The sequence below is a fragment of the Neomonachus schauinslandi genome, chromosome 2 (assembly GCF_002201575.2).
Source record: "Neomonachus schauinslandi chromosome 2, ASM220157v2, whole genome shotgun sequence".
NCBI classification, from domain to species: Eukaryota; Metazoa; Chordata; class Mammalia; order Carnivora; family Phocidae; genus Neomonachus; species Neomonachus schauinslandi.
Genome location: NC_058404.1, coordinates 85273056 through 85299787, shown reverse-complemented (window position 1 = coordinate 85299787; position 26732 = coordinate 85273056). Strand labels below are relative to the sequence as shown.

Here is a 26732-nt window from a genome sequence, read left to right as displayed (position 1 = left end):
CTCCCTCCCTCCCATGTTTCTGCTCGCTGGATTTGATGCTATCACACTTCTCAGGTTCTCCTTCAACCTCTCTCATCTTTCTCAGGCTCCTTTGGGAAACCCTTTCCTCAAGTGTTTCCCTAAGATTCTGCCCTTGGCCTACTTTTCTTCTCTCTCTAGACACGCTCTCTGGATGAGCTCATCCATGCCTCCCAGTTTCATCCTCACGCCTATGCTATGTACCAGTGACACTACAATAGAGGTTGCAAATTCTAACAACTGTAGGGCCAGGCAATGATTCATGGTATATCATCATTTATTTCATTTAATTTCTAAAAAAAAAAAGGCTATTGAAATTTCAATCCTTCTTTCAGTTTTTTGGGTTTTTCATTATGCATCTTTTTTTCAGTTTTTTAATGTGGTAAGAGCATTTAATATGAAATATACTCTCTTAACAGATTTTTAAGTGCACAATATAGTATTGTTAACTATAGGTACAACGTTATACATCAGATCTCTAGAACTTACTCATCTTACATAACAAATTTTATACCCGTTGATTAGCAACTGTCCCTTTTCCCTTCTCCCCAGGCCCCTTCAACCACCATTTTATTCTTTGCTTCTATGAGTCTATTTTAGATACCTCATATAAATGGAATCATACAGTATTTGTCCTTCTGTGACTGGCTTATTTCACTTGGTATAATGTCCACAAGGTTCATTCATGCTGTGGCATGTTGCAGGATTTCTTTCTTTTCTAAGGCTGAATAATATTCCATTGCATATATACACATTTTTTATTTATCCATTCATCTGCTGATGCACATTTAGGTTGTTCCCACATCTTGACTATTGTGAATAATGCAGCAATGAACATGAGAGTGCTAATATCTCTTCAAGATCCTGATTTTAATTCTTTTGGATAAATATCCAGCAGTGCAATTGCTGGATCATATGGTATTTTTGTTTTTAACTTTTTTTTTTAAGTAATCTCTATGCCCAATGTGGGGGTTGGACTTAAGACCCTGAGATCAAGAGTTGCCTGCTTTACTGAGCCAGGCAGGCGCCCCTATTTTTAACTTTTTGAGGAACCTCCATACTGATTTTCACAGCAGCTATACAATTTTACATTCCCACCAAGAGTAAAAGGGTACCACTTTCTTCACATTCCCCACCAACACTTGTTGTCTTTTGTGTGTGTGTTTTTTTTAATAATAGCTGTCTTATCATTATGGTTTTGATTTGCATCTCCCTGATGATTAGTGACATTGAGCATCTTTTCACAGACCTGTTGGCCATTTGTAGGTCTTCTTTGATGAAATGTCTATTCAAGTCCTTTGCCCATTTTTAATTGGGTTAATAGTGTGTTTCGTTATTGAGTTGTGGGAATTCCTTATATATTTTGGAAGTTCACTCTTTATCAGATATATAATTTGCAAATACCTTCTCCCATTCTGTAGGTTGCCTTTTTACTCTATTTAGATTGTTGATTGTGCAGAAGCTTTTTAGTTTGATGTAGTTTCATTTGTCTATTTTTGCTTTTGTTGTCTGTGCTTTGGTGTCATGTCCATGAAATTACTGCCACAACCGATATCACGAAGCTTTTCCCCTATATCTTCTTCTAGAAGTTTTATGGCTTCTGGTCTTACATGTAAGTCTTTAATCCATTTGGAGTTGATTTTTGCATATGGTGTAATGTAAGGGTCCAATTTTATCCTTTTGCATGTGGAAGTTCAGTTTTCCTGACACCATTTATTGAAGAGATTATCCTTTCTCCGTTGTGTATTCTTGGCACACTTGTTAAAGATCAGGGGATCATATATGCATGGCTTTATTTCTGGGCTCTCTATTCTGTTCCACTGGTTTATATGTTTGTCTTTGTGCCAGATCATACTGTTTTTGTTGTTGTTGTTTAAGAGTTTGTTTATTTGTTAGAGAGAGAGAGAGCACAAGCAGGGGGAGTGGCAGGCAGAGGGAGAAGCAGGCTCTCGCTGAGCAGGGAGCCCGATGCAGGACTTGATCCCAGGACTTTGGGATCATGACCTGAGCCGAAGGCAGACAATTAACTGACTGAGCCACCCAGGTGTCCCCCATACTGTTTTAATTACTATAGCTTTGAATACATTTTTATTACCCTGAAATCAGGAAGTATGGTGCCTCTAGCTTTGTTCTTTTTATTTTCTCCAGGATTGTTTTGGCTATTTGGGGTCTTTTGTGGTTTCATATGAATTTTAGAATTATTTTTTCTATTTTTGTAAAAAATGCCTTTAGAATTTTGATAAGGATTGCACTGAATCTGTAGATTGCTTTGGGTAGTATGGGCATTTTAACTATTGACAACTACAAAACACCGGTGAAGGAAATTAAGGATATAAACAAATGGAAAGTCATCATGCATCTTTTAAATATAGCAGATATTGTTCTTAATAAAACTTGTTTCAGGGTGCCTGGGTGCCTCAGTCAGTTAAGTGTCTGCCTTTGACTCAGGTCATGATCCTGGGGTCCTGGGATTAAGCCCCACATCATGCTCCCTGCTCAGCAGGGAGTCTGCTTCTCTACCCCTCTACCCCTCCTCCCCTGCTCATGCTCTCTCTCTCTCATGCTCTCTCTCTCTCTCTCAAATAAATAAGTAAAATCCTTAAAAAAATAAAATAAAATTTGCTTCACAATGGTGTTTTATCTTTAATTCTTTCAAGAAGGACACGCTTTGTCTGCATATCAAATATATAAGAACATTCTTCATTTCTTATCACCATTTTTCTTGAAACACATAGTCCTCTTCGACTAGACTTCATTTACTACTTTTAATTGAGATAAAGGAAGAAGAAAAGTTTACTTTGCTCTTAACTCTACTGTAAGAAAGGCAACAGAGCAATTGTGCTGATAAAATGGTAACCAGTGCTGAGCCTCAGGGCCAAGAGTCCAGCCAGGTGAGGGCTCAGGCTCCCTGGACAGCACATGCCCTGCCCAGAATTCAGAGCTGCTTCCCACTTCTAGACTGTTGCCATGAAAGAAAAGAAATGCAAATAAGCAGAATTTTCAAGAGACACCAGAAATAAAGATTTTTGTGTGTGTGCAACTTCCTGATTTTTCCATGGTTTTTACCTAATTCTAATTTTAGAAGCGATATCACAGAGGTCCAAACAAAACACTTCTGCAAGACAGATGTGACTGCAGAAAAAACTATTTTCAGACTTCTGGTCTTGAATCTTTATTCTTTATATCACCTGTCTTTATCTCTCTTCCTAAGTTTCCAATTCATAATCCAACTGCTTGCTAGGCAACTAGATATGTCCCAGGCGTCAAAGGAACTTATCTTCCCCCACCCTCACCCCTAAATCTGCTCATACTCCTGATTCACAATTTTAATGAATGGTCCCATCATCCACCCAGTTCCTTAAGCTAGAAAATTCATATGTCATCATTCCATTCTCATCTCTCACAATCCAATCAATCACTGATTCCTGTTCACTTGACCTTGAAACTGTTTCTCAAATAAATCTGGCCTTCTCTATCCCTACCACCACTTCCCTGAACAAGGCCTTCATTATCTCCCACATAAACCACAGCATCAACCTCCCAACTGTTCTCCCTATTTCACTTCTTATCCCTTCAAATCAATCCTCCACACTGACCATATCATTCCCTCTCCCTGCAGAGAACAATCAATGTGTTACATCCCCTGCTGGATGAAGTCCAAGACTCTTAGCATGGGATTTAGAGTTTCCCTCTGCTTGGCTCCAGCTTTCTCTTCAGTGCCATTTCCTGCCACATGGTTTGGGCTCAGTAGGAAACCATGCTCCATGCACACACTATGTCATGCCTCTGGACTTTGCTCATGCTGTTCTCTTTGCCTGGAATAATACCACTCACCCTTCTTTTGCCCAGCTAATTCCTATGCATCCTTTAAGAACCCATTGAGGCATTGTCTCCTCTAGGAAGCCTTCTTTGACCTTCCCAGGCTGAGTTAGGTTTCCTTTCTCCTTCCTGAGAACCCCAAGCTTACCTCTACCTATATTTTTTCACAGCATATTGTACTTGATGTATATGCGCCCTCCCCAATAGACTGTGAGCTGCTAGAAGACAGAGCCTGGGTTTTAAAATGTCTGTGCTTCCAGAACCTAGCACAGTGTCTGGCACAAAATAGACAATACATTTTCGATGTAGGAAAGATGTTAGGGTTCGAAGCCGACAGCCAAGAAAGAATTCTTGAGACATCTTTGGTGCAAAAAGGTGGTTTTATTAAAGCACGGGGACAGGACCCATGGGCAGAAAGAGTTGCACTGGGGTCATGAGGAGTGGCCCATTGTATACTTTCAAGTTGGGATGGGGTTAGGGATAACATAAGTCTCTAAGGAATTTTGGAAGCAAGGTTTCCAGGACCTTGAGCGGGCTAGCTATTGTTGGGAAAAGGTCATTTATTACCATCTAATAAAACATTAGTCATGAGACCCTTCAGGTGTATACTGGTGGGCCATATGCTTGGGGGATAATTGCCAACATGTACCTTGGGAGGGTTTAGAGATAAAGGAAATTTCTAAAGGAATTTTTATATGTTAAAGTAGACTTACAGGATGGGAGGGCAGTGGGGGGAGGGTCGGGCTAGGATTGCCTTTTGACCTTGGCAAAGTGTCAACATGGAGGCAGTTGAGTCGCTAGAGGAATGTCATTCTGCCTGTTTCAAAGACTTGTCAGTGGGCTGTAGGTAGTAAGGAAATTTAACAATTTTTCTTCTGTTTCCCACATTAGTTTTTGCCAAAGAATTCTGACTGAGTGTATGTGTGTTTTGGGGTGAGGGCCGGTTAGACAGTCCCTAGCTGAAAATCATCTCCCACCGTTAGCTCTCCTAAGTTATTTATACTTTTTAGAGTTTATTTCCTACCTTCCCTCAGTGGGTCAGTTTAGTGCTGCTTTCAGAAAACACTTATTGAGCACCTACTATATCACATCCCAGGTAGTAGACAGGACCTGGCTGTTCAAGAATTGGCTCAGGGTGGTGTAGGGGGAAGGCTTGAACTTTGGAGTCAGAAATGCCTGGATTTGAATGTTAGCCTTTTTTTTTTTTTTTTAGATTTTTTCATTTATTTGACACAGAGAGAGGGAGAGAGGGAGAGAGAGAGAGAGCACAAGCAGGGGGAGTGGGAGAGGGAGAAGCAGGCTCCCTGCTGAGCAAGGAGCCCGATGTGGGGCTGGATCCCAGGACCCCGGGATCATGACCTGAGCCGAAGGCAGTCGCTTAACCAACTGAGCCACCCAGGCATCCCAAGAACCTGTTAGACTTTAAGCAAGTTATTGGACATCCCTGAGTCTCAGTTTCCTCCATTCCAAGTGATCGTAAGAATAGGTCCCAGGATTGTTTTGAAGATTAAATGAAATAATAAAGGAAGCTTCTTGAACTCGCCTGGCATACAGTAAGTGTTCAGTACATTTTAGTTCCTCCTCTGCCCACTTCAAGGAGCTCACACAAAAGTTTCTTTAAAGGCTCCAAGATTTGGCCAAATCAGTTGTCATGGTAACGGCAGCGTCCTGTGGCCGCTGCTCTGTGAGCCAGGACTGCCCGCCACGTCCTCCTGATAAGGAGGCTTACAGAAGGAGGAGGAGGTGGATGTGAATGAACTGTAAACAAGAGCATGAGGTTTTTTTCTGATAAAAATAATACAGCCCTTCTGTTTCCTCTTCGTCCTGGCCCTCACGTCCTCCCTGCTACTACTCTTCGTCCCGTCACTGTTCTCCTTTATGCCTCAGCCTCCTTCCTGACTCCACTCTCCAAAACCTCTCCTGAATAATATTCAAAGCTGCTTCTGCGTCTGCTTTTGGCATCAGCCAATTAGTCCTCATTGTAAGGTTGTAATAAGCCTCCCAGAGAAGTGGCACAATTGTTGTGTGCTTTTATTCCGTGCCGCTTCCTACCACTCTACGGAAAATGTAACAATACCCCCCTCATGCCCGGCTGAAAGCAGCCTGGGTTTGAAAAGCTTTCAGAAGGCCATCTGCCATCCCCTCAGCCAAGCAGAAGATCAGACACGAGGCCCCGCATTAGTTAGCACTCCAAGTAAAAGGTATCAAGGGCCTGTATTCCTTTTCATCTCAGCCTCCATTATAATACAGCAAAAGAAGGAAACAGACTCGTGGCTCTCCAGCTGGGAGACACACTGAGCCATAGCAAGAGTTCTGTCCCTGAAAAGGGAGTGATGGTGAATGGAGCCAGCACGGCGCTCCTGAGTGTCGGCTGCACCTCTGGTAACGGCTCTGCTAGTTACACTGGACCTCCTGGGAGGAGAGCATGGGGGTCAGAGTCCAGGAGGGGAGAAATCATCACATAAGTACACGAGGATGAGACAAGTGTCTGCACGTGCGCTCGTCAGGAAGCGTGAAGCTCTCCCTACGTCATCTCTGTGTACCCTCTCCAATAAGTTTGGCCATGAATATTAAATCAAAAGATGATTCAGGCACCCTTAGGGATGTCGAAGAAAGATCATCTCTAGCATGGTAGAAATGGTTTTGTAAGAGAATTGAACAAGTGTATTCATTGCACCGGCAATGGCAGAAAGTTTCAGCAAATCTTAATTGGCATGTGGGATCCATTTAAGTAGAGATAACGGCCTTGGTTGAGTGGGATATCTGTTCCTGTAAGCTGAAGATAATATGGACAGTGGCATTAGGAATATGTCCCCTGGCCCAGCAAAATGCCTTAGAGACAGCATAAGAGATTCAATGAGAAAAAGGAGATTAACTCTGCTTCTCAGTAGCTTCTGAGAGTGGCACGGCTCTGGCGTCACTAATGTATTGCTAGAAATTTTAAGTGCTCCATCTGTAAAAAATCTTCAATCAGAGGAAATCCACTTAACTGAAATAAATTCTCTAGCATAATGCAAAAACTAGTTTTAATAAACAAGCTTAAGAAATAGAGTGTTAGGACAGTATCTAAGTGTTTTCAGGAATCTAGAGTGTTCTCTCATTTTCTCATCAAAGGAGAAGTATTAATATTTTGACTCTTCCTTTAAAAGACAAAACCATCCATCAGTTGCCTTGTATCAGCAATGTGTTTTTTTATTCTTCATTAGATTAATAACAAAAACGGGAGCAAGAATCTTTCATGTTAAGTTTATACCAAAATCCTTCATAATTGTGCTAATTTTTTTCTAAAGACAAATCCACAGGCGATCTCAAAAAAAATCAGGAGTGAATTTTATTGACCTGAGCTCATGACCCAGTGAGATGCTGACTTTTCCCTGGTCCTTTTCTTGTGGAGAAGGGGGTGAGGTAGCTGTTTTCCAACATCGGAACCTCCCTCTCACCAAGTCTCCAGTAGGGTTGGATCAGCTTTGGACACACTTCTTCTCACAGGTCTCCTGCCTGCCTGACTTGTTCAGAATTTGAGGGTCAGAGCCTGGTTTCCTTAAAGACCCTTGGAGTTCCCTCAAGCAACACTTTGAAGGTTCTCTTTGGGCCTTCAAAGAGAATCTGAAGTGTATAGAGAGGGAGGATAACTCTAACAGAATAGGACAAACTGGATGAACCAGCTTCCATTGAACTCCTCCACCCTAGGAATAAAAATTTTCAATGACCCAAAAGCTATAAGTGACCCTACTGGAAATAATATGTACATCAATCACAGAACCAGACTTACTGTGAAAACTGTTCCAGAAAGACATGTTTTGCTTGCACAGATAGACATTAGCATTCATTTTCAATCCTTGACATTGGAAACGGAAGGGACTCCATGGCAGCCCACATGAATGGTTCGGGAGAACAGTGAGTCTCCCTTGCTTTCTTTCTGTTCCAGTGACCTGGGTCTTCCCTCCACCAGCCTTCCCGGGTTGCACGCGGCCAACAGCCACTTCTTTTCAGCCCTCACTGGCTTTCTTCCCCATTTAATCATTGTTCCCTTGTTTCTCCACACACACAATTCATTGTCAGCTTAATGACTTTGGCTCAGAGTACTTGGCTCTGCACATGCGTAGTACTCTCATGTCTGGTAGATGTTAGTAAAAGCTGTTTGAAAAAGCTTGCATTTTAAAACACATTCTTCCTTTTTTATCCCTCCTGAGAATCCTTACTACCTTTCCCCAGGGGACAAAAGACTACTATGATTTGTTCGTCCATGTGAAATTTTGCTTTCATTTTCCTTCTTAATGGCAAGGTTAGTGGGTTTTTCTAAGGTCATGATAACTCTTCAGAAAGCTTCACTTATAAAAATATTTAGATGCTTTTTCAACAGTGTTTCTTATCCTTTTTTATTCTAGAATTTTAAACAGCTTGAGCTTTGTGCTATTATAGTGCTCAACTTACACAGTGGAATCCTGTCGCTTCTGCTTTAAAATGGTGTAAAAAACCAGAATTTCTGTAAATAAAGTATAATTGATATATAATTTGAGAGACTCAGTCACAGTTAGCAGTGACTGTTCGCCCCTAAACACCAAATTTCTCAGCCAAGTTCTCTCTGTTACATAGTGTGATCCCCAAACACACAATTGCCCAGGGAGAGCCTGTATTTCAAGGAATTTCTCAAAGAATAGTTTTTTGCAGAATGTTTATTAACACAAACAGTAGCTCCTTTATTGGCTCATTTTGTAAGTTGGGACATTATCCTTTTTCCATAGTATGTAGTCATCTGACTGTGAAGGAATTAGGCAAATTCATAGCTAACTGATCACTTTTTAAAAGCAAACTATATGTGTAATATTTCTGTCATGTTCCAACGATTACATCTTTTAAGAGTTTTGTTTTGTTTTTTAACTACTTCTTCTTTTTCTTTTTTTGGTGGGGGAGGCAGTAAAACCAAAGCAGGTGTTTGAGAAAGAGGATTCATCAGCTGTCACTCTAGTTTTCCTACAGGTTCTCAATTCCGGTGATGCTTTTTCTTTAGAAATCCTAGTTAACTCTTTGGATGCGTGATACCATCTAAAAAATAACCCACCATTCCTCATAACCAAGAGAGTCATGAAATTAAGTACTTGGAATAAGCCCATATTTTACTAACTAGTCGTGTATCTCCTAGATGAATAATGATAACAAACATTTACTGAGAACTGAATCCATACCAGGAACTATGCCAAGAACTCCACATTCATTATCTCATTTAACCCTCAAAAATACCCTGTGATCAATATAATCCCTATTTTTCAAATTGAAAAGTGGGGCTCAGAAAGGGTTAGTAACTTATACAAAGCAGAGCTGGGATTCCAGCCCAGGTCTCAGGGACTTCAAAGCCTTTGTCAAATGACAATGCATCTGGATAGAAGTTACTAGATAGAAAGCATAACCACATTATACTGACTAGGTAGAAGCAATAAGGTGCCCATGCTGCAGCTACTGAAAAAATGAAATGTGGTCCCCTAGTTATATTACGAGGTCAGTGTTTCAAAAATGTAATCATAGAATCAGAGGGCAAGAGGAGCCCCAGAGGCTCTCTGACAATATTGGAATATGTTTAGACAAGAAAGGTAGAATATAAAATTGTATCTATGTTGTGATTATAGCCAGGTGAAGATAATTTATATATATGGACTAGGATGGGAAGAGAACTCGGAAAAATGTATTTATTAGCGTGAAGGGATTGTAGGTTATTACATTTCCACGTTATATTTATGCAATAATTTCTTCTTTAAAAATAAGATTAATATGAAGAGTTTTCCTACTATGCAGAAGTAAGATATTAATCCTAACATGAGTGCTGATCTTGAAAGGCATGTGAAATTACCAATGCTAGATTAGAGACATCCATCAAAACATCACTAACTGCCTTTTGCATTTTTAGTGATGTGCGCAAAAAGTTGTCTTAGAAAAATAACATGTAGAAAGTGGCAAACTTGGGCGCCTGGCTGGCTCAGTTGTTAAGCGTCTGCCTTCAGCTCAGGTCATGGTCCTGGGGTCCTGGGATCGAGTCCCACATCGGGCTCCTTGCTCAGCGGGAAGCCTGCTTCTCCCTCTCCCACTCCCCCTGCTTGTGTCCCCTCTCTCGCTGTGTCTCTCTCTGTCGAATAAATGAATAAAATCTTAAAAAAAAAAAAAAAAAGAAAGTGGCAAACTTAAGTATAGGACACACAGGGCAAAGGACACACACGGGCACAGAAGAGCAGGGAAGATGAGACAGAAATTATAAGTGCCACCCTTCAGCACAGTTATATCTTGCTTTAGGCAGACGCCTAACCAACTGAGCCACCCAGGTGCCCCCATAGTAGCATCTTTAATTCATTGTACCTCATGCCTTCTCTTTTTCTCCCTTTTTCCTCATTCCCTCCACAATTTTTTTTTTTAAGATTTTATTTATTCATTTGAGAGAGACACAGCGAGAGAGGGAACACAGGCAGGGGGAGTGGGAGAGGGAGAAGCAGGCTTTCGGCTGAGCAAAGAGCCCGATGCGGGGCTCGATCCCAGGACCCTGGGACCATGACCTGAGCCAAAGGCAGACACTTAACAACTGAGCCACACAGGCGCCCCCTTCCATAATTTTTTTAATCCACTCTGTTCTTTATCTTTACCTTGCCTTTTATCCTCTCTTGATTGCCCTCTGGGGCCTTGTTTTTCCCTTCCACGCCTTGTTCTATCCTCTGTCCCATCTTCTCTCTCACACATCTACGAGGAGATTCTAGGTCCTCCTTTTATTCTCCATCTTGATCTCATGGCCTGACCTTTGCACTTTTTGTTCCTCTCAATTCCAACACTGACCACACTCCCTATGTTTGGAGATAAAGGAATACCTCACTAATCTGAGTTGAATAATTATTTTTGAAAAGTTTCAGTTTTATTATTTTAAGTACATGGAAAGGAAGTCTGTGGCTCAGGTAAATTTAGGTTTAAGCACTTATAATTTGCAATAGTTGCAATCATTGCTGCTAAGTTTTTAACTGCTCACATACAAACGCTGCTGCTAAGGGTTGTTTGTTTTCTCTTGTTTTTCATGTATGGAGGATGCCTTTTCTTTAGGCGGCACTGAGTAATGATTAGTCCCCAAGCTCTGCAGTTGAAGTCTCTGTAATCAAACCCTGGCTCAGGTGGCAGTGGTAACACGGGGCAAGTTATTTAAGCTCTCTAACTTTGGCTTCTTCATCCAGAGTATGGGGACAGCAAGCGCCTACCTCATAAAAGTGTTGTAAGAACTAAGTAAGATAGTTCTTGTGAAAGCGTGTGGCACCTAGTGAAAGCTGAATGAATGTGATCTGTTATTATAGATGACACTAGATGGTACAATTTTCTTACATGGTTTTTGTACACACACAAAAAATCTATTTATAAATATAGTAAAAATATTTGTGCTATATAATGGAAAGTTCTCCATAATTAATATTCCTGACTAAGCAAATTATTTTTGAAGTTTTTAGAATTCTCATTGCTAATATGCAAAAAATAAGCTCAAAATATGAACTTTATATTGTAGTTAGCTAAAATCCACCCACAATTCTTTGTAGTTCTACCTGAAAGAGCAGTTATTTTTCTGTCACCTCAGTTCTAATAATCCCCCTCAGTAAATTCCATTAAGTTTTAAATATATAAAGATATAGGGACACCTGGCTCAGTTGGTAGAGCATGCAACTCTTGACCTTAGGGTTGGGGTTCGAGCCCCACACTGGGTATAGAGATGACTTAAAAATAAAATCTTAAAAAAAATAAAAATATAAAAGGTGAATGACATGGTTGGGAGGCTGTAGAAACTTTAATTTCATCAGCTTGGTGAATGACCTAAAGGAGTCTGCAGATGTTCTGCTCAATGCCCAGAGCTCCCCACTGAAATGTCACCACGAGGTAAGCCCCTCCCAACCTCCACGGATTACAAAGCAGGGAAAGGGCATCAACCCCAATGGGGGGAAAGGGGAAGTACTCAGCGCTTCAGGCAAGACCTGTAGAGCCTTGGAAATTCTGGATTGTCTACATAGTGGTACAGTGTGACCAACCGGCCAGGTCTAGATTCTGGAGTCATCATTATATGAAGGCAAAGTTACTGATGGAAGAGAAAAATCTCTCCAAGAAAATTCTTTATAGAGAAAACAAACAGAAAAGCAAAACAATTAAATTCAATCAACTTGGCCATCAAATGGTCTGGGAGCTCAGAGCTAGGAAATTACTTAGCAAAGTTAGAACTTTGAACCAGTACTTTCGTGGTCACAGTTAAACAGTTTTTTTGAGGTGATTTACTAGACCAGCGAAGGACAAGGGTGAGTAGACTAAGTAACTGTTTCACAATTCTCCAAAGGAAATCTTCTGCTAAATAATTTTAGCCTTTTTCAACCAGGAAACGAACCATGGAACACAGAAAAGGATTTGTGACTACTTTCTCAACACTCCCAGGGATCGCATATAACTAGTACCTTTCCGGATGCAAGGAGACTATTTCATACAATGGGTACCTTAGAGGGCTTAGTTCTCCCTCAGAATCTTGGGCTAAAAAGGGCTGGAGGCACTACAAGCTAACCAATCCACAGGGTAGAGTTGCAATGAGATACTCTCATTTTTCTAGAACCTGAGGCTAAAAACCACAGTCATCTTTGGCCCTTCCCTCACCTTTATCTGCCACAGTTGATTTAATCTGTCAACACATCCGGCTTTTAATTTCTGTAAAATTTCTAATTGATAGAAACGTCCTCATTTTGATCCAAATATTTAAAATTTACATATTTAAAATCTGAAGTCTAAGGAAGGGAGGAGAATTTGTATTTCTATCAATTAGAATATGTGCTCATTTTGACCAAGAGCTCTTTGATTTATTAGAGCTGTTATTATTGCCTGTTAATAGATCAACTGAGATTCTATGAATATTTGAGAAGCATACATCACTTTGTCTTTTTCAACAGGTATTTTTTGTAGAATCCAAAAAAATTCCTAAATAAATTCTTTGTTCTGATAATTATTGCTGTGTAATATACTCCAAAACCTAGTGTTGTAAAGCCACATTCACTTTATTTTGCTCACTATTTTTGTGGCATAGAGATTCAGGAAGGGCTTAGCTGGGTAGTTCTCCCTTGGGGAGTGTCTCGTGCTGACGAGGTCAGATGTCAGCTGGGGGTGCAGTTTTCTGAAGTTTGGAAAGATCCTTAGACTCATTAGACTTTTAGTCCCACCCCTGAGGTAAGACTTCAGGCAAGTCACTTTATTTCTCTGGGGCTCATTTTCGGCACATGATGAAATAAAACCAATAAATCCTTTTGAGCATTCTTTCAGCTCAAAAGTTCTGTGATTCTATGAAATGCAAAAATAATATTTGGATATTAACAGATACAAGTCACTGTGCATAATTCAGGTTATTCTACAAACAGAAAACGTTACTAAATGAAGGGAAAACATAGGATTGAGGTAATGAAGTAAAATTTTTTGTTGTGAAAATAGAAACATCTTGAATCAATTTTGCCACTAGAGGTCACTAGTGTATCATCTCAAAGCGAATACATGCAATCAAGTCACCCGCAGTCCCTAGCTACTTGGCCCCAAAATGGCATTCGTGGTGTCTTTAGGTTTATTCTGAATATCTGCTGACAGTTGTCAGAGGCATATGTTGGGATGAGGTCACATTGGTTGTCACTATAGGTGATGTTTCATGTGTGCCCTAATGTTCTGAAAGTGTGAAGAGCCCTGACTAGAACCACAAGGAAAATTACTTCTTTGGCTATTCTGGCCTCTCACTGGGATATGATAATGAGCAGTGAGGTGCTTTGACAGAAAGTCAAATGAGCTCTGAGGTGGAAAGACATTGTGGAAATACAGTATCATCCTCTAATGCAGCACAGACATGTCTGCTTTTTATTTTTTATTTTTATTTATTTATTTTTAAAAGATTTTATTTATATATTTGACAGAGAGAGAGAAATAGCAAGAGCAGGAGCACAAGTAGGGGGAGTGGGAGAGGGAGAAGCAGACTTCCCTCAGAGCAGGAAGCCCGATGCGGGGCTCGATCCCAGGACCCTGGGATCATGACCTGAGCCGAAGGCAGACGCTTAACGACTGAGCCACCCAGGCGCCCCACGTCTGCTTTTTATAAGACAGAAAAAGTGGTAGAACATTTATTCATTCATTCATTCAACCTGTATTTATGGACACACATGTAGGCACCAGGATTGGCAATGGGGCTACATTAATGAAGAGGATCAACTGGTGCCCTCAAGGAATTTAAGGAATCAGGTATAGGAGGTTTTAGATACAGTTAGTTCTTACAGACCACCATGCCAGGTAAATTTCCCTCAGCTATTTTTATTTTGTCTTCCCAAGAGACCTTTAGCATAAGCCCTATAATTCCCATCCCTATAGATGGCCCCTCGCAGCACAAGAGCCAGTGGCTTTTATGAGGTGATGTTAAGAGCAGACGATACACTTTTACATCAAATCCAAAACTGAACGACAGAGATACTTGCAAGAAATGTTAAAATTCTGAGTTGGGCTGTGGCCAGTGATGCTTGTTAGACAAAAATATTAAAATCTATTTCAACAGAAAAGCCTTTGGAAGGGAGGAACAATGCTCTAAGTGAAATTAATGCCCTGACACATAAAGATCCAGAGAGATCACCTCTGAAGAAACTTCTGTAAGAAGGATGGACTCTAGAGGACATCTGATGGCCATATCAATTTTCTCCCAAAATGAAACCTACATTGTATTTTCTTACAATTTGCTTCCTGTCGTACATAAAGAAACTCAAAAACCCACAATTCTCTCATTAAGGATGAGTAACAAGGCATTCTGGGCTCTTTCCATAACTTGAAGACCTATTTCTTCTACAGTTTTAAGAGGACTTGAACTGATTTAAATTAGTTGTCATCAGACTGTAGACCAGACACAGAGGATGTTTCTGAGCAGGGACACAAGCAAAACCATCATCCCTGAGTAGCAAGGCTTTCTCTTGTTTTCTGCCTTCACTAGAAAAGAAGAAAGGGAGCCTGGACAAATCTCTGCTTCAAACTGAGGATGCTTTGATCTGCTTTTGCTGTGATGAGTATCACTATCCTGAAAATTATTCATTTTAACCATTATCTTAAAACAAACTACCAACAGGTTTGTCCTTCCTTCTGATTGTTGCAAAGTGTGGTGAAACAGTGAAAAAGAAAGGGTAGGACTCCAAATTAGCTACAAAATATGACTTGATCTATTTTAAAAACATGCTTGTCACTGTGCCATTGACTTTCCCACTGATGCTTCTTCCGTGCTGGCTAGCGTGCTTCTCTTCCACTTCGACTTCGAGGCCTCGCACCATCACTTTACGAGACAGACATCTTGTAGCATTTCCCTAAAATAATTGTGTGACGAAGGAGGAAGGAAGATGGGAATTTGTCATAGAACTAAAGATTATTCAAGTTAGAGGCGTGCGGGGAGAGGCAGTCCGAATTGAGCCCTGAGCGTCAGGACATGTTCTTGCTGGTAGGCCAAGAGCACAAGGTCTTTACCCAGACCAGTTCTCGGGGTGTGTCTGCAGAGAGCTACTTTAAGGGTTGAGGTAATGCCTCTCCCTGGTCAAAGAGCAAGCTTGCGTCCACTAACTGTAAAAGCAATAGATTCCCTGAGCTCAATGTTCCTCCCTGTACCGTAACCCACTGTGTATGCAGGCACCCATCTGGGCCCCTGGCCTCTCTACTGTGGGACTTGGGAGACATGGAGAACAGAAGCAAACCAGCATGAAGCTCATGCTGCTGGCGAGCTCTGCGTAATAAAGTCCTTGGACTCGGACCAGGCACCTCATGTCTCCTTCCAGCATTCATGAGTACGTAACAGGCTAACTTGTTAGCTTATAAGTAATGCAAAATCTCAGGGGCGCCTGAGTGGCTCAGTTGGCTAAGCATCTGCCTTCGGCTCAGGTCATGATCCCAGGGTCCTGGAACTGAGCCCCGCATTTGGCTCCCTTGTCAGTGCGGAGCCTACTTCTCCCTTTCCCTCTGCCTGCCGCTCCCCCTGCTTGTGCGCTCTCTCTCTCTCTCTCTCTCTCTCTCTGTCAAATAAATAAATAAATAAAATCGTAAAAAAAACAAAAACAAAAAAAGGTAATGTAGAGTCCCAGAGTCTGAGAGAGGAGCTCTCCCAAGTTGGTTATTTTTAGTGAAACAGTTACTAGAGGAACAGAAGACTACGAGAACTATGCCTGCATACTGGAAGTAAGAAAATCCACTAGCACTTGCATTTTAGGGAATTGCTAGCGACGCATGTGCATTCTCATACAAAACATTAGTTTCACTATTACCCTGACTCCTATGCCCTTCAAAGAATCACTTTGTCATATTAAAACAGAATCCCCTTTATGCTCCCAGAGCCCAATGATTAGTGTTGATTTTAAAGCGGATTGTTTTATAAAGATTTCGTGGAACAGGCACCCAGCCCAAATGATTGATAATGGTAGATTTCTGTATAGAGAATCATAGAAACCCAAAATAATAAAAACTGGAATGGAGTGGCCCCAAAATAAATCACTCAAGAAAGCTTTCAGAACATGGCAGGCATGTTACCAAGGGCTCGATGGCCAGACACAACCAAACCATCACAGGTTGACTCTTAAATATGGGAACCATCCGTTATCACTCACTGGTAGTGTTATTTGATAAATTCAGTGGTATTTTATGTAATATTAGAGAAGCAGAATGAACTTTATTACAATCCCTCATTTGAGGAAACAGGAGTCTATGGTAAAGTGACTCATCCCCCACAGACTTACAGTCAATTTCAAATTTGGATGTTCTACAGTATCTAGCTCATAATGAACATTGAAATAAATTTTTCAATGGTAAATATATGAAGAACTGAATGGATGAATATAGGTTGAGCCAGAACTGGAACATAGGTTTCCTCTTCTTCAAACCAATGCTTGTTGCAAGGCTGATAGATCAGGCTTTCTAAGCCAGTCATTTGCACACCAACATCACACTTTTTGCCACATTAAATTAACCATTTAATTAATATATTTTTTTAAAATTATTTTTAAGTAGGGTCCACACCCAGCATGGAGCCCAATATGGGGCTCGAACTCACAACCCTGAGATCAAGGCCTGAGCTGAGATCAAGAGTCAGATGCTTAAAGACTGAGCCACCCAGTTGCCCCATAAATAACACTATTTTTTAACTTGGCTTTGTTCTAGGCAATGACATCAGCAAGTTGAGGGTTGGTTGTATTATTCGTATTTTTTGATTACAATAAAATATGCAATGATTTTTAAAAGCTAATCTTGTACAGCCAGAGATATGAGCACCAATCTTTGAGAAACTGATTAAACATTACTTTGTGTAGAGAAAAATAAGCATCAAGATTGTATAATCATTCCCAATTACTTTCATTTTTGCCATAAAGTTCAAAGCTTGATTCCATGAAGACCCTGAAGTCCTTCTGAATTCTCATTTGAGAAACTCTAAAAATACACTGGTAATTTCTTACTTTTTCTCTATTAAACCAATGAATGAAAATAACTCTCATCAAATTAGCCAACTACTGGTTATCATTAAGAAATTATAATCTTGAGAAAAGTATACATGAACAGCTTAATTTACCAAATAGCAGTATGGTATACTATTTTTTTTAAGATTTTATTTACCAATTTGAGAAAGAGAGAGAGAGAAAGAGACAAGCAGATTCCGTGCTGAACACAGAGCCCAAATAGGGGCTCGATCCCACAATCATGAGATCATGACCTGAGCCAAAATCAAGAGTCGGACGATTAACCGACTGAGCCACCCAGGAACCCCAGTATGGTATCCTATTAAGTTTTGAAATCAATTTTCAACAGGTACAGTATATTCTTTACTCACCAAATTTAGGACAGCACTCATTCTCCAATGAATTCAATAACCTTTCAAGGGAAAAAAATAAGTAAAAAGGAAAATGTGAGTTCTTATTTAGGAATGAGATGAAACATATTTTGCAAATTAATGAGCTTAAAGTATCAGGGAACACACCTGGTTACACTTGAAAGTTATCAAAATGCCTCCGTTTAGCATATCTCACTTTAAAATATCCACAGTATGTTTAGAACTCTCTAATTACTTAAGACAAGTTAGAAGTTTCATGTTCATGATGAGACTATGTCAGTTTGGAACATCAAAATGATCTTGGAAGTTCTCTACTATTTATCATTTCTTCCTCACATGATACATTGCTTTGTAACAACAGTTTTCAATTTGGAGTTCTCCATTCTCTATGAAGAGAATTTTAATTTTATGCTTTTACTTAGATGTTTTATAATATTAACATATGCATATCCCAGATAACAAGTGTTCTTCTTATGATTAAATATTTCTGTGTAATTTCAGTGGTTTCTTTTTGTATGTGTGTTTGCCTTGCTCAGAAGAAGGGAAGTTTTATGGTTATTTTAAAACCATTTTTAATTGAAAAATATAATGCAAATATGGAATACTGTATAAAAATAAATGTATAGCTTAATGAATGTTCACTTCATGACTAGTTTGCTAAAATTTCAACTCCCTTTTTATATCCACCTGGGTGTACTGTTCTTTTTTGTCACATTTTTGTTATTTCAAGGATTTTTCTATATTCAAGGGCAGATCTTAATTATTAGCAACACTGTTTTATCAAATTTGCAACATTCTGTGATTGATACATTGCTCTCTCACTTTATGGTTATCTTTGGTATGTTACATTTTTTGAGATAGTTCATCTAAAAACTTCCTTTCAAGTCTAAATTATCTTACAAGATACATGCTTCGTCCCAGAATTTTTAAAAAGGTGAATACTCTAATCATATTCTACTTGATGGCAATCATTTTCATGCATCTTTTAAATGGCTTTAGCATCCAAAATAAACCTAGATTTTTTGGTCTGTTTTTAAAAAGAGGTATTTTAAGTGTCCTTTTATCTATAGGTTTCTTTCCATTCTTTCTCCCAGCAGTGCAATTTATTTTCTTTTTGTTGAAGAAAAGGGCTTCTTGTTTTTGTTTTTGTCTTGTTTATTTTTCCATAGCCAGATTTTGCTAATTCTGTCCACGTGGTAGATTTAATATATTTCTCTCTGCCTTCTGTATTTCCTGTTAACTTGCTACATATTTATGGGCTTGATCAGGTCAGGTTGAAATTTCTTTTCCTTTTTTTTTTTTTGCAAGACTCTTTCATAGGTGGTGGTACATTCTTCTTCCATCTGGAAATAAATGCTGTCTAATGGGTTCTCTTTGTGATGTTAGTGATGTTTGTGCTCTAGATTAGTGTTTCTCAACAGTCTTTTTCATTATACCCCATCCCCAGAGCCTTTGAGACATTTTTTTCCTCATCACACCCATCTCTTATGAAATTGTCTTTTGTGAAGCTTGGAAAACCATTATTTCTTCAAGTATTTTTCAGAACCATACTCTTTCCTTTCCTTCTGGGACTCTGATGACACAAAATGGTATCTCTTTTATTGTCTTTCATTCCTGAGGTTGGTTGGTTTGTTTTTCCCAACATTTTTCTCCCTGTAGTTTAGACTGAATAATTTCTACTGAGATTTCCTCAAGTTCACCAACTCTTCCCTCTTTCATCTTCATCCTACCACTGATTCTTTGCAGTTTTATATTTCAGTTATTTTATTTTTCAGTTCTAAGGTTTCCTTTTGGTTCTTATTTATAGCTTCTATAGGGTTGCTTATACTCTCAGTCATAACTTCGGTTTCAGGATTTTTAATGATTGCTTATTCAAGTAGTTTTTAATAGTTGCTTAAAATCTTGTCCAGATAATTTCAACATTTGTGCCATCTTAGTGTTGGTATCTGTTAATTTTTTATACTCATGTGAATTGAGATTTTCATGGTTCTTTATAAGCTGAATAATTGTGGATCCAGTCATAATTATTACATTATGATACCATGGGCCTGGTTTAAGTCCTATGGAGAATGTTAATATTTTTGTTTTAGTAGGAATTTGAATTGGTTAGGTTGAGGCTGCAAGTTCCAACCCACACTTTCTTTGGGCCATGGTTTCAAAGTCATTTCAATTTGGAAAGTCTTTGCAGTGCCTTATTTTTACTTAATTCTAATGATCCTAGTAACAACTCAATAAAGTAGGTTTTATGATACTTAACTTTACAGATAAAAAAGATAGGTTTGAATTCAGCCTAACACAAGCTATACGATATTGGACAAGACACTCTTTGAGCCTTAATTTCCTCATCTGCAAAATGAGTTTGATAATACCTACATCATTGGATTGTTTGAGGACTGAGTAAAATAATACATGTAGCATATTTAGCATACTTCAAACCCTAAAGAAATCATGGCTAGTCTTCTCATTTAAAAAAAAAAATCAGTTTCACTGAGGAAAAATAATACATAATCAAATACAAACAATTTAAGTTACAGAAGATTACTTTTGACAGTTGTATATACTGTATAACCACCAATAAAAATATTATAGAACATTTCCACTCTAACGGAAAGTGCCCTCATGCCCCTCTGTAGTCAATTCTCTATCTGTCCTCAACCCCAAGCAACCACTGATTCAACTATCACAATAGATAAGTTTTGTCTGCTCTAGGGTTTTATATTAATAAAATCAGACAGTCTGCACATTTTCTGTCTGGCTGTTTTCACTTAGCATAATATACTTCAGATTCATCCATATTGGTTTGTTACTTTTTATTGTTAATATTCCATTATTTTACAGGGATATTTTTTACTATTGATTGAAAAAGTTCTTAGATATTCTGAATTCAAGTCCTTTTTAAGATCATGTATTATGGCTATTTTCCCCAGTCTATAAATTGTCTTTTATTTTCTCAATGGCGTCTTTCAAAGAGCAGAAATTTTTAATTTTTACAAAGTTCAATGAATCATTCTTTTTCTTTTAAAGGTTTGTTTGATTGGGTGTTTTGTTTTGTTTTGTTTTGTAACTGTTCTCAAAAAAATATTTTTTTTTCTTTGGCTTCTTCTAGAAGATTATAATTCTAGCTTTTATGTTTCAGTTTATGATCCATTCTGAATTAACATTTTTTGTGTATGCTAATAACGAAGGAGTTGAGGTTCAGTTTCTTTTCTCCATACTGATATCCAGTTGTTCCAGCTTATTGGGGAAAAAAAGCCTATCCTTTCTCATGGAAATACCTTGGTACCATTGTGAAAATCAATTGACCATATTATGTGTGGGTTTATTCCTAAATTCTATTGTTTCATTTATCTATGTGTCTGTAACAATACTCCATTTATTTCATTGCTTTAGCTTTATAATAAGACTTGAAGTAAGGTAGTATAAGTCCTCTAACTTTGTGGTTCTGTTACAGAATTGTTATTCTGGATCTTTTGTTTTTCCATATGAATTTTATTTTATTTTTTTTATTTTTTATTTTTTAAAAGATTTTATTTATTTGAGAGAGAGAGAATGAGAGAGAGCGAGTACATGAGAAGGGGGAGGGTTAGAGGAAAAAGCAGGCTCCTAGCTGAGCAGGGAGCCCGATGCAGGACGCGATCCAGGGACTCCAGGATCATGACCTGAGCCGAAGGCAGTCGCTTAACCAACTGAGCCACCCAGGCGCCCTCCATATGAATTTTAGAATTAGCTTTAGGCCATAATCTATGAGAGAAGTGAAATTCATGGGGCCAGAATCACAACTTTCTAGGCTCTCAGTCTAGGGGCAATTGTTGGATTTGATTTCCTAAAAACATGTTAAGGACTTTCGTGTGTATGTTCAGTTTTATGTCTTTTAATGTCTTTGTCTGGTTTTGGAATCAAGGTAACATTGTTCTTATAAAAAAGGTTGAAAAGTATTCTTTCCTATTTTATTTTCTCAAAGAGTTTGTGTAGAATTTATATAATTACTTAATTTCCAAATTTTTTACAAATATCTTTGTTATTAATTTCTAGTTTAATTCCCCTGTGCGCAGAGAAAATATTTTATATGATTTCAACTATTTTAAATTTGTTGAGGTTTGTTTCATGATAGTGAATATGTTCCATTTTCTTGAATATTCCATGTACATTTGAAAAGAAGGTATGTTCTAGTTATTGAGTGGAATTTTCTGTATCAATTAGGTCATATTGGTTGATAGGACTGTTAAGGTTTTCTATATCAATAGTTCCCAAATTTGCCTGCACTCTGTTGAAATCACCTTTGAATCTCCTTAATGCCTATATCCCAACCCTAGAGATTGTGATTTAATAAGTATGGGGTGTAGCCTGTTCTTTAGAATTCTTAAGAGATTCCCAGGTGATGCTAATGTGTAAGCCAAGCTTGGAACCTGAGTTCTGTATCCTTACTAATTTTCTGTATATTGCTTTACAAATTACAGAGAGGGGAGAGATGAACTCTCCAAATGCATTGTGGGTTAGTTTCTTATTTCAGTTCTATCAGTTTTTGCTTCAGTGCTATTTTATAGCACTATTAGGATTTTGCATCTTCTTAAAGGAACTGACCCCGTTATCTTGTTTTAATATGAATTCCCTTGATTACTAGTGAAGGTGAACATTTAAAAAAAGATCTTTCTGGTTATTCAGTTTTCCTCTTCTGTGAGTTGCTTATTTGGGTTATATGAATAAGTTTTTATATTAAATTGTTAGAATTCTTTATATTTTCAGAGCTTAACTATATTCTCCCAGTCTGTGGTTTGTTTTTCACTTGATTAAAATTATCTTCTCTTCTGTTTTGAAAACTTTTATCTCTTCTGTTTATAAAACAATCAAAATTTAATCTTTTTGATTAATGAATGGTACTGTTTTGTCTGGTTTAACAACTTCTTCCTTAAGGTGATGTCATAAAGACATCCGTTTTCTAAAAGTTTAGAGAGTTTTTTTCACATTTACTTCATTTGGAATTGAGTTTTATTTGTGGTGGAGGTCAGAATCTAATTTCATTTTTTATATGAATAGCCAATCTAACTAGAACCACCATCATTTGTCTTTTCTATAGCCAATTAACATAGTTATTATACCGGGGCGCCTGGGTGGCTCAGTTGGCTAAGTGTCTGACTCTTGATTTCAACTCAGGTCATGATCTCCGGGTCATGGGATCAAGCGTTCCCACATAGGGCTTGGCACTGGGTGTGGAGCCTGCTTGGGATTCTCTCTCTTACTTTCTGTATGCCCCTCCTCTCTCTCTTTCTCTCAAAAAAAAACAAAAAAACAAAAAACAAAACAACCACAGAAACAACAAAATTATTGTACCATTTACACTTTCAAGAGTCATGCATAGTTCTTTCCCACAACCTGCCCAACACTTATTTCTTATCAGACACTTTTAGTGTATACCAACTTCCAGGTACAGGTACTCTAATTTCTTTTTGTCTATTCTTGTGTCATTACCACATTTTAAAAAGTTGCTTTTAAAATAGAATTACCATATAATTCAGTAATTCCACTTCTGGATATATACCCAAAAGAATTGACGAGAGGGTCTCAAAGAGATATTTGCACACATCATGTTCATAGTAGCATTCACAATAACTAAAAGTTGGAAGCAACCCAAGTGTCCATCAGCAGATGAATGAATAAACAAAATGTGGTATATACCTACAATGGAATGTTATTCAGCCTTAAAAAGGAAGGAAATTCTGACACATGCTACAATATGGATGAGCCTTCAGGATGTCATGCTAAGTGAAATAAGTCAGTCACAAAAAGATAAATACTGTAAGAGATTCCACATACATGAGGTACCTAAAGTCGTCATATTCATAGAGACAGAAAGAATGGCAGTTGCCAGGTGCTGGGGGGAGAGATAAATGGGAAGTTGTTTTTCAATGGGTATACTTTCAGTTTTGCAAGATGAAAAGTGTTATGGAGATTGGCTGCATGACAATGTGAATATACTCAACACTACTGAACTGTACACTTTAAAATAGTTAAGATGATAAATTTTTTGCTTTATGTATATTTTACTCTACTTAAAACTAAAAAAAAAAAAAGGTGCTCTAACAACAAAAAAAGTTGCTTTTAATAGTTCTTAGTCTTTGGTGTTCTGCAGTTTCATCAGGATATATCCACATATGGAATTCTTTGTTTTAAACCTGCTCAAGAATAAGTGCTTCCTGAATCTGAGCACTCAAATATTCCAAAATCCTGAAAAATTCTTAGTTATCATTCTTTGAATACTGCTCACAGCCATTCTCTCTAGTTTCTCTTTTTGACACTCCCATTGGATATACCCTGGGCCTTTCTTTCTTATTTTCCATTTATTTAGGTCCTGTGTTGCATTCTAGTACATTTTCTCAAATTATGTATCATAGTCCAGCCAAACGTATACTTCTCAAATACTGAATGGAAGATTTTTTATATATTCCTTAAAAAGATTAAGGCGGTATGTCAGCAAACTGAACCAGAAGTGAAAAGTCAAGAAACAGACAGATATAGGCTCACCTCTACAACTCAGGAGAATGTGCCGAAGCCAAAACAATATAGTATTACTACCTTGTACTCAACAAATATTAATCACAAGCAGGATGCCGCTTTGTGTCAAGTGCTAGATATCAGTAAACGCTATCAAGCCAGATTACATTACATGCCAAAGCCTGGCCACAGCATTTCACACTGCATGTATGACCTTGAGCAAGGCATTTATTCTTAAGCTTCAGTTTTTTTCTGTGGGTTGCTGTGAGAATCAAAATGAGGTAAGGTGAGCGAAAGCTCTATATTAAGGTATTTTCTCAATTCTAAAATATTCTCAAATGGTCAAGTGCACTATGGATGTAATAATCGTTTGGAAATGATGTGGAGATGAACAATCCACTAGGGGTGTACTTACGAACTTTCCGATTTGGGAAGTTAAAAAATATGGAAAAGTCTGCTTTTAGAATTGAGGTACCTCGGGTATTGTACTGGCTTTATCCATTATGTCCACAAATGCCCTTTTCTTAAATTTGAATGATTTCCCTCTCCCCCAGCATTTGATTTTACCAACCTCCTTCCTGACAGCTGTCAAAATTTTCCATACTGGCTTTCTGATCCCAATTTTCTGGCTCCTGCTGAGACTGAAGAGCCGCTTTCTTTGGACTGGTTTTCTCACGCTTAACTTCGCTTCTGTACTGTCATTGGCTGTTGCTTTTACCGGACCCGCCCACAACAGCCTCAATCCTGATTGGATGCCAACGTCCTTTTGTTAGGGCAAAAGGTGGATCCTCGGGCTTTGACAAAGGACGATTGGGGCGTCGTACTGCTAATGCGCAGGCGTACCTTCTTGAGTGGGGATTGGTGGGCGACGGGGCGGGAGGGGGCGGGACGGGGCGGGACTCCCGGCACGGCGCACGCTCTGTGGGCGCAGAGGGCGGGGCTGCCGGTACCAGTTGGTCCAGGTGTTGGGGCCTGAGGCGTCTTCCCGATCCCTCCTACTCCCAGAGCCTTCAACGGCAGGTGAGGGCAGTCGTGGGCAGCGGAGGGCCTGGCCCCGGGCGACTGGAGTTGCGACCTCGGTACAGCCGAGGAACTGGAGGGCGGGGAGGGCTGGACGCGGCCCGGGGCATCAGGCGCCCGGGAAGAGCGGCCTGGGCATTTGGTGGGCGCCTCAGGCCTGACTCCGTGAAGAACCTCTGCGCAACCTTCTCATCTCATTATTGGGCCCAGTTGTTTTTTGGGGGAGGGGTTGCTCCCGTCCCTGAGGCGGACCTCCCGCCGCCTTCTCCCGCCTCTTAGTCGAAGGCCGCTGTCCAGCCTCCCGCCCTGAATTGGGACTGCAGAGGGGCGTTTGGGCGGGATGGACCTGGCACGCCTGCACTTGTCCGTGGTTGCTCTGCCGAGAGCCCGGGAGGTGGGAGGAGAGGACGCCAAGGCGGGGAGGGTGGCGAGCGAGCGGTAAAATAAGGGCTGGCGACAGCTTTCCTGACATCGAAAGGAGCTCCCGGGTTAGTTTCTACTTGGGCTTCCCTCAAGCATCCTGCCGAGCAAGTTTTGGGGAGTTAGGACCGAAAAGGAGAAAGAAGATGCCTTTCGAAAGGCAGGACTTTTGTTATACAATATATCGATTCCACTACTATGACGTAGCAATGTTAAGGACCTGCTGTGCTATGTCCCCAGCACTGTATGTCTGTACCCGAGGATCCAAAGCTATGCCTATATATTCTGTGCCTGTACTCATTGATTAAATTCACTATAGCTAGCCATTCTCTGGGGATCTAGCTTCCGTTCCAATCCTCATTTGGCCAATCCCTTAATCTTGTGGAATCTTGAAACTGGATTTGTCTGACCAGAACAATTCAAAACTTGAACAGACAAACCATTTTGAAAGTTGATGCAGCTTGAATGGAATGAAATTTATCTTCAGTTGCTTCGTAAAATATCAAAGGAATGTAACATCAAAGATTGCAAAATATTTGGCAAATATAGATTAGGGCTTTATTTCCATTATACAATGGAAAAAACAGGGACTTTATAGTTAGACCTGCTTTCAACATCTTAGTACAAACGTTGGCTGTGAAGTCTAAGGCAGATACATAGCCTTTCTGAGGTATAGTACCCACAAATATAAATCACAATGCCTTTCTGTTGATTTGATGAACTAATAATATATGTAAAGCATTTAGTATATTAATGAGCAATGACATTATTTTAGTAGTCTTGTTCACTAGTAAGCGGATGACATGAAAATCAGTTTTAGATGCTGAGAAGTTGGGTGGTTGAAGTTGGATGGGTATCAGGAAAAAGTCTCAAAATCTTAGGTCTCAGAGCATACCTGTGGTGGTGTGATGGAAAAAACTAGCCTAGTAGTGATTTTGGGTAAGCCGTTATTATCTTTGGCCTCGGTTTATTTGTAAAATGAGGCAGCTAGACCAGATGATTTTACCAAAATTTCTTTTTGTGGCCTGAATTAGAGCCAAAAGGTACAGGAGATAATAGCTAACATTATTGAATACCTTCTATGTATGAGATACCATTGCAAGTTATATATATCAAC

At 39.3% G+C, this 26732-nt stretch overlaps 1 protein-coding gene and 1 long non-coding RNA gene across 4 annotated transcripts in view; one reads left to right on the top strand and one right to left on the bottom strand.

Moving 5' to 3' along the window:
• The window catches only part of SCOC (short coiled-coil protein), a 38518-nt gene that overhangs the window by 3543 nt on the left and 8243 nt on the right, over positions 1-26732 (top strand). The gene's annotated exons all lie outside the window — the stretch shown is intronic.
• On the bottom strand, positions 15063-24822 carry LOC110571224. The gene is made up of 3 exons (XR_002479775.1): positions 24747-24822; positions 17687-17727; positions 15063-15188 (listed from the first exon to the last, which is right to left on the bottom strand). It is a non-coding gene; the product is annotated as an uncharacterized LOC110571224 (long non-coding RNA).